Genomic DNA, 13164 nt, shown 5'->3' with positions numbered 1-13164 from the left:
TAGCTTGTGTTATTCCAAAATAGCCTATTTCCATTAATTGATTTATTATGTGCAACTTATGTATACCATTTTGAAGTTAACTCTTTCAAACTGAAAGAATATCTTTCACATTCGGTTGACAATGGATTAAGTTCGCAAACATACAAATAAACAATCGAACATAACCTTCTTCTATTTAAAGTTGGTTAGTCCATTTAGTACTTCATTTTCCTCATTCTCTGTTTGTTGAGTACTTGAAATATTATGGCTTGATTGTGTACTCTGTTGCACAAACAAAATGCTATGAACTCAGTTTAGAGGAACACGGGGGAATTGGCACCACTTAAGAAAAATCCTATAAGTTTCAACATACATCACGTTTTTTTAACGATTTAATTAATTAGGTTTAACTTATGAACGTAAAAATTAAATGCAACACCAGCTACAGCGGAGACACAATAATTTTGTTTGTTAGCAAACGAAAAAACCGACTTCAATTACATCGACAAGTAATACAACGTAAGTAGACGAAAACAATTAACAAACGCACTAGTCGTCACTACGATTTTCGAGGGTTCCCCTCGATTTCTCTGGAATTCCATCATCAGATCCTGGTTTCATTATCATGGAACCTCCCTAGGATATGTCCTTTCCAACAATAAAAAAAAAGAATTATCAAAATCGGTTCATAAACGACGTTATCCCCGAACATACATTTAAAAAAAATATATAACATATATGGTCGAAATGAGTAATCTCCCCCTTTTTGAAGTCGGTTAAAATAAGGCTTACTAGTCTAAGAAAAAGATTAATACCATATAAAATGGTAAATAAATGATTCAATGAAAATACCTAAATTATACATATTTTATTATATTTATTACTAGCGACCTGCCCCGGCTTCGCACGGTTGTAAAAACTATCAATGTTCCTCTATTATATTATGCATGTATTATACATATAAACCTTCCTCTTTAATCACTCTATCTATTAAAAAAAACCGCATCAAAATCCGTTGCGTAGTTTTAAAGATTTAAGCATACATAGGGACATAGGGAAATGGGGACAGAGAATGCGACTTTGTTTTATACTGTGTTTCTTATATTTAAATTTATTATGATAACAAAATATAAAAATATTGTTTTAATCACGGGATCCCAAATCACAGGCAAAAGAATTATGATATATTTAGTTAATACTTAAACGTGCATAACTTTACATCAATTGCATATTGTATTTCTTCTACTTATTCGTGTTTTGATAGCCTTTAACATTACTCAGTTCAAGGACGATGCGTTAACAAACATTTGTTTAAAATTGTTTGCAAACACTGGCATTGTTGAGTGTACAATATGAATGGACATAGCTGTACTACCGTGCTTAGGTGAAGGACCCTATTTTTCATTCACTCTTAACCTTACTGTTTTTGTAAAATTTTGATTTCATCAAATCTCTGCTGTGATGAAAATTGTAAATATATCGTCAAACCTGTTTTACTAAACATATATTAATACTATTTGTGCAACGGGCTCCCTTTGCGGCCATTAATTGAAATAAAATATACTTATGTTTTAAGTTGGACAAAGTGACATATCTGTGGAAAATTTCATTAAAATCGAACTAATTGTTTCGAATATTAGTCCGAACAAACGTGACACGAGATTTTATATCTGTACATAGATTATAATACCATATATTCAGTTCAAAAAAAAAAAAACAAATCTTATTTTTAAAAACAAATTTTGATGGTAAATATTTATAATTTCAGCAAAATAAAAACTATTTTATTTATTTTTATTTTAAACAAATTTAAAACTTTGAACTCAACATTCTTAAATTTCAATTTGTATATATGTAACATCTTTTTCAAGCTGTGTAGCTAATGAAACGCTGTAGGTAGAGAAACAAAGGAATTACTTTGTATTGGAAATGTTAAAAAGCTAACCATAACTGAAAATTGTTGCGAATTACTGATATCTTTCTTCTCTACATCTTATTTTTCTAGACACTGTTTTGTGAATGTTTTTACATTTGTTTTAACGTAATTAATATAATTATAAGCTTATCTGATTTAACGCTATCAAAGATTCATTAATAATACCATATTTAATAATATTTTATTAGAAAAAACAATTGAGTGTGCACATCTTTGTAATTTATTGTAATGACTTTAATGTTTTTAATGTTTTTATTACGTAAATTATTCACTAACGCAATTATGAACACGTTGAAGATGATAGATGATCAAGGGTCCAAGAAGTTCAACTCTTTTTAATTGTTATAATAACTACAATTTATATAAGAATTGTAGATTTGTTGCATTTTTTATATACTCTAAAAGAATCTGTTACGGTATATAATATTATATATTCTTTAGGAATAGACGACCGTGTCTGTCTGTGTATTGTGTAGATATTTATTATTATATATATTTGGTAAGGAACAGTAGCAATATCTTGCTTAAATTTGGAGCAGCTTGAGGGGAAGTACCTCGACCTGACAGAAGATCACAGATAAATAATACTGCTTTCAAGTAGTGTTGTGCTCTTGTGGTGAGTGGATTTTTTTTCATACGATGAGAGCTACGAACGAACCCTATTCCTTCCCAGGAGCTCTGGCTACCTTACTTAGATTATGAGTTAGATATCTCATGCTATGCCTTACATTAATATACATTTTTTTGTTGGTTCCCCACAAGATCCACATGGTCGAAAATCCAAACCGGATAGAAACATTTGTACAAATAAACATCAATCCCGAGCGGAAATCGAAACCGCAATTCGTCGGTGTTTTGGACGACTACTACCACTACGCCAGAACGGTTGTAGCGGTTAGTTACTGTCAGCAAAATATTTATACATAAGGAAAAAAACTGTATTATATAAATTCGTCAGGTCATCTAGTAATAAACAACATCAGAGGCAATTTGTGGAAAATGGTATTTTAAGAGTTTTCTCCTTAAGGAATGAAATAAGACGCGTGGTGTCGGCCGAGTAGATTAGTACCACCCCCTTTCTTCTCGTGGGGGTCGTAAAAGGCGACCGAAGGATAAGCCTGGCCCAAAATCATCAGGGTCCTGGAGAAGGAAAACTTCATTTGAAACCCGGAATGGGGTCTTGATGGGACTCCTGCAGCCGAACTGGCTCCACACGTATCAATTCGTCGTTCCTGTGGGCCTAGCCAGTGAGGTCGAGAGGGTGGGGCAGAGCTTAGGCAACTCTGCGTTTTCCTGAAGAGTGACCTAGGCGACACAGTGTCGTTCTGACACTATCTAAATCGTCTGCAATAGACGGACTAAGGCCAATGAGAGTTAAAAAATCATGGGGAGTGAAATCGCGCGAAATAACGAAACAGCAGTGACGCTGTGAGTAATGTTTTACGGCACTTTTAACTGTAGCAAACTTAAGGTAATAGTGCCAGCATTTACTGTTATCGATGCGAATAGCGAGCCTCACTTTATAATTTCATTACAGTTTCGTAGTTTTGTTTTTTTTTTTTCTAATTTAGGTTCAATTAATTACAATTTGATTCAATTAATTCAACAATTTATCTTTTAGTGTGAACTCCACTCGCATGTCAGAACTCACGCACACTTCTAAGAGATTGATCGATCACCTCCATCATTACAGATACACATAATGCTATAGACTAATTTTTGCTTATAATTTGCATGCTATTTGAAATTCACTAACCAGTAGCTGGTGTGGCATTCAAACATACGGTCATAAGATCAATTCCAGGTTAATACCGTTAAGTTTTAAAATGCTAAATATGTGTTTTAAATTCATCTCAGTCTCACAATATTAAAGCATGGGTGTTTATACGGTGTTTGCCGTGGTCTGGGTGTTTGTGCAGTCCTTGTGGGTCTCCCCACCGTGCCTCGGAGAGCACGTTAAGCCGTCGGTCCCGGTTGTTATCGTGTACACCTGATAGCTATCGTTACTCATAGTATAAGTATATATCCACCAACCCGCATTGGAGCAGCGTGGTGGATTAAGCTCTGATCCTTCTCCTACATGGGGAAAGAGGCCTATGCCCAGTAGTGGGATATTACAGGCTGAAGTAATAAAAAAATAAAGGCATGGGTATTGGGCGCTCGGTGCTCGAATATCGGAAAATATTGGAACGAAGTTCCTTATGGGGCGTTGCGGAGAGGTAGCCGGCAAAAATGTCCGTAAAGTTAAAAAAAGCGTAAGATTCTTATGTATAGTCCATGTATGATGGCTATACAGTGTGTAATGTATAGTCTACGTAATCACTGTTATTATTATTGCAGTTTGCTATTATTATTATATCATTCGATACTCATTATATATTTTTATAAATCATTTTAAATAAAATAAAGGTGTTAAGGCAATTTTATAAGGTAGTTTTTTTTTTCATTTTTATCGATAAAAAAAATCATAATAAAAAATCTATACCTGAATAATAATCTTTTTAGTTTTTTATTTTCATTTTTATCGATAAAAAAAATCATAATAAAAAATCTATACCCGAATAATAATTTTTATAGTTTTTTTATTTTTATCGATAAAAAAATCATAATAAAAAATGTATACCCGAATAATTATTTTTTTATATAGTTTTTTTTTTCATTTTTATCGATAAAAAAATATCATAATAAAAAATGTATACCCGAATAATTATTTATTCATATAGTTTTTTTTTTTCATTTTTATCGATAAAAAAAAACATAAATAAATAATGTATACCCAAATAAGTATTTTTATATACCTCGAATAGAACTTGACATTTATATTTATAATAAGTAACTTCGTTCTTATCTGGTGTCCCACGACACCACACGTTCACACCACAAAAAAAAATTAAAAAGCTAAGTATGGAATTATTTTATCTATTTATCTGTTTGTTATGTGTATAGTAATCTAAGAAATTTGTGCCACGTAATATAAAGGTGGTAAATTTTTAAAAGAGATTTTGTTCCAGCATACCCGAAAACCCTAAAAAACGTTTGCAACACCAAAATCATCACAGGCGCGTTAACGAGCCTACCATTAACACTCCCTAAAGCTCTGGTCACCTTACTCACCACACACGCAACACTGCTTGAGAACAGTAATATTTAGCTGTGATCTTCTGTAAGGTCGAGGTACTTCCCCAGTCTGGCTGCTTCATATTTTGAGCAGGATATTTCCTGCCCTCAATCATATCCTTTCTTATTCTCTACAAACCAAATATTTTAATTAAAGCGACATCACTACAATATTAAGTCCCTTAAGGGAGTACAAACAAATTATGTATGCATAACATACTAATAAATAACCTTGGCCGAGTTGGTACGAATCTTAATAATGAAATTATTTCGTAATGCTCAAGTCTAGTATTTAAGGCTTCCACATGACCTAGGTTACGTCATATAGTGTTCAGTACTTTGCTTTCTTAAGGCCTGTCAATGGACCCGTTTGTATTGTTCCCTTAAGCCGTAAAGAGAATTTATTTTAAGGGCCAATTTTACCAGTTTCTGACAAAGTTTCAGATAGCTGTCTGATGTAACGGTATCCAGTAGCTAAAACTTTACGATACAGGAATATTTTTTTTTATTAATTTTAAGTGAATTCTTACGGAAAGAAAAAAGTTTCTTTTTTGTGAAAACGAACTTAAATTTTTTTGAAGTCGGTTATAAATGCATTCACTAACACTAAAACCAATATCATTACTTAATTACCCTTCCAAACACAATAATTCTAATATGTTTGTATGAGTATTTCAAAGGCTTTTCGTTTGATAAACAAACATGTAATGCAACTTTAGAATAATTATGATTTGAAACGCGATGCGAAACGAAAATGCGTCACGAGAAATAAAGTAGCACATAAAAGTATAGGACATGAAAAAAAATAAACACATGAGTTCACGCCATTTTTGGCACGAACTTGTGGAGGCCTATGTCCAGCAGTGGACTGTATTAGGCTGTATTTTACATTCACGGCGAAAAATATCTTTCGTAAGCCACTTTTTAGAAGTTTCACTTCTGCCGTGTGTGAATTACACACACATACATCTTATATATATAGATAAAAGATATGATTCATTTGTCAATACGCAGGCGACCTCAACTACATCAGCAATTTCGCAAGCAATACGTGACCATACTATAATAACATATGTTTTGTTAACAGAGCTGCAACGATTTTACGATCTTATTTATTTGAACTAAACAGCTACTAATGCGCTGCTTATTTATATACTAGCTGTCTGGACAAACTTCGTTCTGTCATAAGTTAATATATATTTTTTTTTGCATTAAAACCTTCCGTGGGCCATAAGGAACATAGACAAAAATAAATTAGCCGAATTGGTGGAGCCATTCTTGAGTTATGCGCTTAGCAACATTCATTTTTATTTATATATAGATAGATAACTAGTTGATCGTACTTGATGTATTACTCTTGCGAACTTCCAAAAACGTAATGTTAAATGAAACTTAACATTAACTTAATTTTACAATTTCTAAAAAAAAAATTTAAATTGATATAAGGTTTGAGGTGACAAACTTAAAGAAAACTAGAGGACCTTTTTTGAAGTGGGATAAAAAATCTACACGTTTAAATGGGAAAATTGGCACATTTTAATATAGCTGGACTCTGGCAACAAAACATACAACAAACATATTAAAAGTATTCGATTTTTTTATTAAAAGTATTCGACGGTTATAGACCAGGGCTGAAGTTTTTGAAAATGGTAAAAAAAAGAAAAAAGAATATAGTTGGATGGAACCCATTTAATGATAGATTAAATACCTAAATATATTTTTATACAAATTATTTACAGATCGACAAAAAAGCGTGAGGTTCATCTAATGGTAAGCGATTACCGCAGCTTACAGACACTTCCAACACCAGAAGCATCGCAAGCGTGTTGTCGATCCTGACCCCAACTCGATGGCGTCTCCTCTATGTGACCCCCTACCACCTTCTCCTTTCTGTAAACCCAATCTCCCCAGGAGCTCTGGTCACACTTACCACAGGAACTCATACTGCTTGAAAGCAAAATTATTTAGCTGTGATCTTCTGTAAGGTCGAGGTACTACCCCAGTCGGGCTGCTCTAGATTTTGAGCAGGATGTTTTCTGCTGTGTCCTACCTCAGTTAACTTATATTAGTATATATGTGCGTCCAGGATAGCGCGAGTGAAGTACCTGGACACAAAACTTCGATTCTTTTTTTTTAAATTATAAAACGTACACGTTTAAATAAACAGTTATAATTTTATTTTATACGTGTAATGTGGGACCGGTTTGAAAATTTTCCCACGTACAATTCTCAAAATAACAATTTTTTATATATGTTGTTTTTTCCTTAAACAAGGCTTTATTTATATCACACCAATGTAAAACGAATTTACAAAATCTTTACAAACCAAAACATCACTTGTATATTTTACCAGCCCCGGCTTCGCACGGTTGCAATGCTGACACTAAATATTAAATATAAAATAAATATTTGCAATTTAAGTGCAAAAAATGTATTTATTTACGGTATCACATTAGAAACCTGTGTCTGTGTGTATGTGTGTGTTTGTATGTCTGCAAACAAACTATCTATGTAAGTATGTATGTCTATTTATTGAGTATCTTCCTATTATTTTTTTATAAAATTATACTCTACACCTACACCGTCAATATATCATCTCCTTTGCCCTAAGGTTGCCTGGAAGAGATTGCTCTTAAGCTATAAGGCCGCCTTTTGTACATTTTTTTTTCTACAAATTATTGCTAATTTTGCTTGCTTATAATATTTATTGCTTAAAATAAATAAAATAAATAAATAAACCTCTAAAACTATCAGTGTTCCTCTACTATATTATCCAAGTATTATACATATAAACCTTTCTCTGGAATCACTCTATTTACTAAAGAAAACCGCATCAAAATCCGTTGCGTAGTTTTAAAGATCTAAGCATACAACAGCGGGAAGCGACTTTGTTTTATACAAAGTGGTGTATATATGATTTGGCCTATTATTATTACTATTCCCGATTATTTAAATAATAAGGGTATGTAGATTTAGTGACGCTATATTTCAAGCAAGATATGATTAAATTTATAACAAAAGACAGCTTAGTTTCAAGACTGCTGAGTCTCTTACTGCTTACTTTGATTGATTCAAACCAAACGTTATCCAATGTTTACGCGAATTTCACTTGTTACAATGAAACAACTTTTTTGTATTTTATCGCGGTTTATTAATTTTTTAAATGCCCGATGTTTCGGATACTTTACAGCAACCATGGCCACGGGAGTCTTCCCGTATCCCGTATAAAAACATACGTAGATTTAATTTGTAAAATGACGAATCAAAAGTGCTTTTGAAGCCAAGAACGAAGTGTTTTATAAATTGATCTTGATATAATTTATCCCTAATATAATCACAAATATGTTGATTATTTTGACATATATGGTAATAAACATAGTATAAATACAAGCAGGAATAACGAAATTACCTTCATAGTTTCCATCTACGCAAAGTACCTAAATGTTACCTTTCTGGGCTTTGGTATTCGCATATAAATACATAACATAATTAATTGAATATCAATTATATATAGTTTCCTGTTTTATTTGTTCTAGTATTATTAACCGACTTCCATAAAAGGAGGAGGTTCTCAATTCTTTTTTTTTGTTTGTTTATTTATGTTACTTCAGAGCTTTTGACTGGGTGGATCGATTTCGATAAAAAAAATTTAATCGAAAGTAGTGCGTGTCATTTGGTCTCATTTAAATTTATTTGTTATCTAACAACTAATTTTCGAGTTATATCTAATAATGCGTTTTTACTTAACAATTTTTTCGTCAACCTACGTTGTTATACCGCATAACTTTCTACTGGATGTACCGATTCTTTTTTTGTTAGAAAGGGGATATAACTTTTTACTGGGTGTACCGATTTTGATAATTTTTAATTTAATCGAAAGCTAATGTTTATCACGTGCTCACATTTAAATTTTGTCGAAATCTGATTACATCTTTTTGAGTAACCTTTGATAACGCGTATTTGCTCGACTATTTACTCGTCTACCTACGTTGTAATACTTGTCGATGTAATTGAAGTCAGTTTTTCTTCGTTTGCCAGCGAACAAAATTATTATAGCCGTTTTTAATATTAGAATTTAGTTAATTATGACATCTTTCAACGCAGATTTGTTAAGTTCTAAAGAGTAATTGAATTAGTTTTTTAACGTTTTATTTTTTACTAGCTGCTGCCCGCGACGTCGTCTGCGTGATCGCTATACAGCACCAAAAATACCTACGATTATACCTTTTAAAATAACATTCATATACCCGTTTCTTCTTTACATTTCATATCTACAGAAAAATCTCATAGATGGCGCTGCTTTAAAATTGTCTTGTCTACTTATATTCATTTAATTATGTTTATCGGCTTATTTACTTGTATTGCGTGATTTTTATAGTGTGAAGCTAGCTTATATAGCATGGTTATTAACATAATAACAACAACATTCAAATATGCGTCGTTAGATTACACGTTGTTACAGAATGCGTTGAGGAAATAAAGGTTCACTGCTCGTTCCCGGTAGGTGATAGCATGTTAATATGTAGCCCATATGTTGACCCGAGTTCTTAATAATATTCGTGCCAAATTTGAAGTAAATCCATGCAGTACTTTTTGAGTTTATCCCGGACATACATACAGACAAACAGACAAACAGACAAAAATTCTAAAACCATATTTTTGGCTTCGGTATCGATTGTAGATCACACCCCAAGTATTCTTTTAAAAAAATATTCAATGTACAGTTTTGACTTTCCTACCATTTTATAATTATGATAATAATTTCAAACAATGTAACAATAACAGTTCCCAAATTAGAATATACATAAATTTTTTTTTTTTTTATTATTTTTTAAGAGTAACTGTGGAATTTTTTTTGTCGATTTTTTTCTTAACAATTTAAATTCCGAATCAACGCTAGGTTCACTTTGAATTTTAATTAATTAATTAATAAATACAATTATAATTTGTATTATTTGTTATTGTGTTAATTATGATTCAAATGTGATTTTTTTTTATTATGATATTAGTGATTTTTAATATATTATTGAGTTAACTTTGTAAATATCGAATTAAATCAGTATATAACAAAAAAATATGGTCAGTATATCCTTGTATAGCGGCCTTGTAGCCATAAATTGATTAAAATTTCGCTCTTAATCGACCCCGGCGTCGCCTTCAGTGCACTGCCGACCTTCTCAAAGTTGACATTTCGTTCATTCATAATCATATGTACAGCGCGTAATTGTTGCATAACTCTACGTACAAATAATACGATGCTTTATTTTTAGTTTTACTTACTTTTTAACATACTTCAAAAAATAAAACTCAATTCGACTGTATTTTTGTTACCTCATAACTTTTTACTGCGTGTATCGATTTTGATGATTCTTTTTTTGATTCGAAAGCCGTGCTTGTCATGTAATCTCATTTAAATTTCGACATTTACCAAGTATTTTAAGATTCAGCGCGGTTCTTTTAAAAAACACGAATGTATAGTCTTGAAAAAATTGTTTAACAAAACAAAAGCGAATTGATATTATAAATATGTTACTTATAATAATTATGATATTTCCGTTTTTTTTTTTTTTTTCAATGTGTTATTTATTTATGTTTTTACTTTAAATATTAATTATTTTTATTTGTTTTTATGTTATTAATTAATTATTCATCATTATCATCATTACAGCCCATACAGTCCACTGCTGGACATAGGCCTCCACAAGTTTACGCCAAAAATAACGTGAACTCATGTGTTTTGCCCATAGTCACCACGCTGGGCAGGCGGGTTGGTGACCGCAGAGCTGGCTTTGTCGCACCGAAGACGCTGCTGCCCGTCTTCGGCCTGTATATTTCAAAGCCAACAGTTGGATGGTTATCCCGCCATCGGTCGGCTTTTTAAGTTCCAAGGCGGTAGTGGAACTGTAGTATCCCTTAGTCGCCAAAGAGAAGGAGTGGCTATATTCTTTACTACCGTAGCCACACAGCATCCTTTTTTTTAATAATGAACTCGGCAAACAAGCTTAAGGCAGGCAATGGTAAGCGATTACCGTAGCCTGTATACGTCTGCAACACCAGAAGCATCGTGCCGACCCTATCCTCAATTCCTCCCAGGAGCTCTGGTCATCTTATTCACCGAGGTACTGTCGGGCTGCTCCTTATTTTGAGCAGGATATTTCCTGCTATGCCCTACCTCAGTTGAATATAATATGCATTGTAAAGAATAATATTTAGAGGTTGTCTTCTAGTTTATTGATTTTTTAATAAAATTCATCTGAGTGAAGTTAGTTTTTTTAATAAAATTTTAATTATAACGGTAGAAAACCGTAGACCCAAAATCGTGAAATACATGCGGGCGAAGCCGCAAGAAAAAAAATAGAATTATATATAGCATTTATATTGGAAACAGATTTTTAAAAGTATAAGGTCTCCGGTAAATACCAAAATCTAATTGTAAACAAGGAAAAAATCTTTAAAAAAAAACGGCAACCTATAAATTTAATGCAATTTTAGTATTCGAATCGCGTATTGATGGGTTCAAGTTCAGACGTGGCTGAATATCTGAATATATCTTTAATTGATGAGAAAGAACAGTACTGGGTATTTAGTATTATAAAACTTTTTAACAAAAAAAAATTGAACCGAAAAAAAAACTGAAAAGAAAAAATAATAAACCTTATTCACTTTAATAACTGTTCTTAAACTAATGTAAGTATACCTAGTGAAGATATTTGCAGAAAAACTGGATGGGCCGACCTAGGGGAGGTTTATCAAGTTACATGTACAAAATGTGACTGGATTAATCTCCCTGTGGTAGTTATTTATTTCTATTTATTAATTTTTATTTTTTGTTTGTATTTTGTTTTACTAACATAGTTCTTAAGTAATTATTATTGTACTAACCAACTATGAGCCTATGTAACTTGACAATAAAAGATTTTTTTTTTTTTTTATTTAAGTAATTTTATGTCAGCGCCAAACTGTCCAGGAGCTCTCTAACTTACTCCCACAGGAACACAGCACGATTTGAAAGCAGTGTTCTTTAGCTGTGATCTTTTATAAGGTTGAGGTACTTACCCAGTCGGGGTCCTCCAAATTTTGTACAGGATATATCCTGCTATTTTCTACTTCAATGGATCTGATTTGTCTTGATTAACTATCACTATGTATTACGGTCCATTTTTTATAAGAAATATTGAAATACTAGCAGCGCCTTGCGGTTTCACACGCGTTACCTCTGAGTCCATTTTAAAGTTGGTATATAAAGTAGCCTAAATATCATTTTGGACCTTCAGCTATCTACGTAACAAATTTTATTACAATCAGTTCAATTGCATTTGAGATAAATTGTCATTTATCTTCATCATCACCATCAGCATTAACTTTGGCATTTAAAATATTAGTAGGATTAATAATATATACGAAATATATGATTTTATGTGCTTTGATTTTCAGATGCTTTTGCTCTAGATCAGGAATGTCAAAGATACGGTCCGCGATCGCAAAGTGTCACACAAAGAAAAACTATGACTTCATTCGATTGCTCTACGGAAGTTTTGAAATGCGCATAATATAATTTTTTTTAATTTTAATCTGGCCATACATTCTAAATTCATTATATGGTCCTCTGCAAAATTAAGTTTGACACCCCTGCTCTGGATAGTCATATGGTGTTACTTCATAGCCTCATCATTGGCCTTAGTCCGTCTATTGCAGACGATTTAGACAGTGTCAGACAGACACTGTGTCGCCTAGGACACTCTTCAGGAAAACGTAGAGTTGCCTAAGCTCTGCGCCACCCTCTCGACCTCACTGGCCCACAGGAACGACGAATCGATTCGTGTGGAGCCAGTTCGGCTGCAGGAGTCTTTCGCATTTTAGAGCTATGCCACGAATGCTTGACGGAGACCCTATTACGGGTTTCAAATGAAGTTTTCCTCCTCCAGAACTCTGATGATTTTGAACCAGGTATATCCCTCAGTCACCTTTTACGACCTCAACGGGAAGAAATATTGCTATTTTACGACCTTCCTTATTAATCTATACTTATGTTATAAATGCGAAAGTAACTCTGTCTGTCAGTTACTCTTTAACGTTCAAATCACAGAACGAACCCAGAAAAACAATTGCCGATCAGTTCAGTTTCATTTTCT

Source organism: Melitaea cinxia, chromosome 30 (genome assembly GCF_905220565.1).
Source record: "Melitaea cinxia chromosome 30, ilMelCinx1.1, whole genome shotgun sequence".
Classification (NCBI taxonomy): domain Eukaryota; kingdom Metazoa; phylum Arthropoda; class Insecta; order Lepidoptera; family Nymphalidae; genus Melitaea; species Melitaea cinxia.
The sequence above is the reverse complement of the archived record's forward strand: the minus strand, read 5'-3'. Positions refer to the sequence as shown.